Below are 4,146 nucleotides of genomic sequence, written 5' to 3'. Positions count from 1 at the left end.
GAATTTCAAACCTATATAAACCCAAGCCTCTTGCCTAGAAACTTCTCTTGGCTGCAGTTGTGGGATCATCTCTGAGACCTTGCTCTTTTGCTTCTGGTGTCTGCTGTGAGTCCCTGACTGTGTGTCATATTAGTGTGTGTCTGTCTCTCTGCTCTTTCTGTGTGTTGTTGTGTGCCACCTTTTGTCCATCTGCCCTCTGTGTCTGTCTCATCTGTCCAAAGTTACCTCTTTACTTTTCCCTCAACTTTTCCCAACTTTTCCTGTTGTGTTTTCTTCTGTTCTCTTCTCCCTTTACCCTTTCTCTCTCTCCCTCACTCATTCCTCCCAAAGTTTTGGCTTGCCCTCCACCCCACCCCCACCCATCTTCTGCATTGCTTTGCTGTTTTTGTGCCTTCTTGCCTGACTTTTGTTCCACTGACTTTCATTCAATTTGATTGTTTATTGCTTCTGTGTAAATTTATATATTTGCTGCTTTTGGTTTTTAATTAATAACTTGTGCCATTGTTATTGCTGGCTGCTTGAGTTCTGTTTCTGAGGATTTAGTTTATATTATTGCTGCAATTGATTCCTTGGGTTCTGATTTTGATTGTTAATTTGTTCCCCGCTGGCCCTGCTCCTAGCTTCCCCCCTCCCTCCCTCCCACCCAGATAAGATTGTTTCCCTCCTCGCTGATGCTGCTGCCTGTTGAGTCTTGCATTCCTTTGGATTTTGTTGTGGAATTAGGTTCTTCTGGTTTTGGTTTTGCTCGCTGTGTGTGTCCCACCCACTCCCCAGTCCCTCCCTGGTAGTTTTTGCCCCCCCCCCCGAGACTTTCTGGCTGCCTTTTGTCCAAGGTTTCCTTTTTTTAACTTTGCATATAGATTGTTTTGATTCAAATTTGATTGTTCCCCTCTGTGTGTGGTCCTGCTCCTAGCTTCCCTCCTCCCTCCCCTCCAGAAACCCACTCCCCACACCGCCACCTCCTCCACTCCTGCCCTGCCCCCTCCCACCCAGACTGAGTGTTCCCCATCCTCCCTGGTGCTGCTGCCTGTTGAGTCCTGACTTCCTTTGGATTTTGTTGTGAGATTAGCTTCTTTTGGTTCTGGTTTTGCTGTGTGTGTGTCCCACTCCCTTCCTCCCTGCTGGTTGTTGTTGGTTCCTCCCCCCCCCCCCAGACTTTCTGCCCAGTTTGGTCCCAGGTTTTCTTTTTTGGACTTTTTTTCATATTGATTGGTTTGTTTTGATTCAAATTTGATTGTTCCCCTCTGTGTGGTCCTGCTCCTAGCTTCCCTCCTCCCTCCCCTCCAGAAACCCACTCCCCCCCCACCACCTCCTCCACTCCTGCCCTGCCCCCTCCCACCCAGATTCTGCCCCCTTGATGCACACTAATCCCCCCAAAACACACCCTGCCCTCTGGTCTCTCCCCCTCTTGCCCCCCCAACTCCCTGCTACATACCCCAGACCCCCTGAAACACCCCCACCCCCCAAACACCCTCTGGTCTCTCCCCCTCTTGCCCCCCTGACTCCCTGCTACATACCCCAGACCCCCTGAAACACACCCCACCCACCAAACACCCTCTGGTCTCTCCCCCTCTTGCCCCCCTGACTCCCTGCTACATACCCCAGACCCCCTGAAACACCCCCCAAACACCATCTGGTCTCTCCCCCTCTTGCCCCCCTGACTCCCTGCTACATACCCCAGACCCCCTGACACACACCCCACCCACCAAACACCCTCTGGTCTCTCCCCCTCTTGCCCCCCTGACTCCCTGCTACATACCCCAGACCCCCTGAAACACCCCCCACCCCCCAAACACCCTCTGGTCTCTCCTCTTGGGACCGCTGCTGCTGCTGTCTTCCCACACCCGAATCCCCCCTCCCTGCTGCTACATTACAGCTCCCCGGGCTCCTCCTCCTCTCTTCTTCCTCTCTCTCTCTCTTTCTCTCTCCTCATCCCTTCACTTCTTCTTCCTCCCACAGCTGCAGCCACACAGTAGCCTACCTCCGACCTCACCTGTTTGTCCCCGCCATCGGTTTTTTTTCTTTTGAAAGTTGTTCATTTCATTTGTCTCTGCTTGGGGGTGAGTTGAGCGACACAAATAGTGTTGTCTGTCTCCTCACTTCTGCCCCTCCATCGTTGACCTACCCCGGCTGCCTGTGCCTCGTGCAGCTGCCCTGTTGTGTCCCAGCCCAGGGGTGGCTGGCTGGCGGCGGTGCATCCGTGACCAGCAGTGAGCAGCAGGAGACGGACCGGAAGAAGAGGGATTAGTGCGTGTGCAATTGTGCACCTTTTGTTGCCCCCTTTCCCTCCCTAGTTGGCGGTTTTAAATAGGGACACCCCTATTTTGAAATGCATTTGGGTGTGGGGAGGAGGGAGGGACCCTTGGAGAGGAGATGTACTGTTGTAACTTGTGTCTTCTTGCTCAATGAAGAAATTGCTGCTGTATGCTGCATTGCATTGCATGCGTCTTGCAGTTGGTCTTTGAACAGGTGCCTTCCAGAGTGTTTCATGGCCTCTGGGGCAGAGTGGGGTCATGGGTTCCGATGCTGCCACTACATGCTGGGCCAATGCCATGCCAGAGAGTTTCCTGGCCTCTGGGTGGGGCAGAGTGGGGTCATGGGTTCCGATGCTGCCACTACATGCTGTGTGCCAATGCCATGCCAGAGAGTTTCCTGGCCTCTGGGTGGGGCAGAGTGGGGTCATGGGTTCTGCTCTGATGCTTGCTGCTACTACATGGCTGCTGTGCCAATACACATATATGATGATGATGTTCCATCCATGCTGCCATCAAGTATTTGCTGCTGCTTGCTTGCCATGGTGGGCAGAGTCACAGTGTGGGTGGGTTCAACTTCTGTGCAGGTGCGACTGGGTTCTGGTTTTGGTTGTGTGCAATTTAAAGTCACTAAATAGGCTGCATTGAGGTTGATGCTCCCCCCACAGGAGCATTACTTGAAAACCACCCCCCAGAACCATACCACACTGTGTGTGTCCGTTCACTAAATAAGGGTTTCCTCCTTTGATCTGCAGGTGCCCCAGCTTTGACTGTGTCCCTCCCCCCCCCGGTAGGTGCTGTGCCCTCCCCCCATCCACTCTCCCCAAAAATTAAAAAAAAAAACTTGCCACCCACACCACAACTACTCCACCCAACTGCCCGTGGTCCACCCTTTAATCCCCAATTTTTTAAAAAACCTCCCATCTCCCCAATTGGCTTGACTTCCAAATTTTAAAAGGTCACCCTCTCCCCCTCAATTCAATTGGCTTCCCCCCCATCAAAAAGTCTTCCATTCCTTTCCCCCCCTAATTGGCTTACTTTTTCAAAACAGCCCTCCCCCCCGTCAGCTCAAAATCAATTGTGTTTTTTGGCCCCTTACAACCCCCTCCAAATTATTTTTTTGCCCCTTCCTGGCCTTACTCTTAAAGTCTCCCTCCCTCCTCCCAGATAAGAAATAATGTCTGAGTGCCGTGTGGCGGGCAGGGCTTGCTCTAGGTTGCCGCCAGGCAGAGGACGTGGGAGAGGCCAGGAGCAGGGTGCACCTGCGGAAACTCAGAGACGGAGAGGACGCGGGGAGCCTGAGGACACCCCGGTCGTCCCCATTGGAGAATTCTTTGCCACGGCTCTGAGTTTGGTGCGCAGGATTCGTTTCCCCCCACCTGCTGCCGGCAATCACGGCACAGGCATGCTCACTCGGACTAGGGCTGTGGCGGGTCCCTCCTCGGTGGCACCAGGTGCTGTTGAGGTACCGCCAGTCATTGTGGTGGAGGAGACTGTGGAGGTGGAAGAGCAGGTAGAGGGCGGTGAGGATATAGCCAGGTTCTCCCTCCCTCTGGGGTCCCTTCCCCCTATCCTTTCGCCGCTTGGTGGGCCCCCCCCTCATGAAGCCCGACACTCTGGTGGGGAGCGGTCTGGAGAGGTGGTGGAGGAGAGGCCTGCCTCTCCGATGCCAGTTGAGCCAGGCCCTTCCTCTGGTGTGGAGGGCGGAAGGGGCGGGTTGGGTGGCAGCACTGGGCAGGCAGCGGTGGCCCCCCCCCCAGGACTGCAGCCACCCGGAGAAAAACGGCCTAGGACGGCGCCCAGGGCGCAGGAGGCCAAGGGCAGTGGTGTGTGGGCGCATTTTGAGGTCCCTCAAGATGCCCCATTCCACACCCGCTGTGTCCACTGCAGGATG

This window comes from Hemicordylus capensis, chromosome 4, assembly GCF_027244095.1.
Source record: "Hemicordylus capensis ecotype Gifberg chromosome 4, rHemCap1.1.pri, whole genome shotgun sequence".
Taxonomy (NCBI): Eukaryota; Metazoa; Chordata; class Lepidosauria; order Squamata; family Cordylidae; genus Hemicordylus; species Hemicordylus capensis.
The sequence above is the reverse complement of the archived record's forward strand: the minus strand, read 5'-3'. Positions refer to the sequence as shown.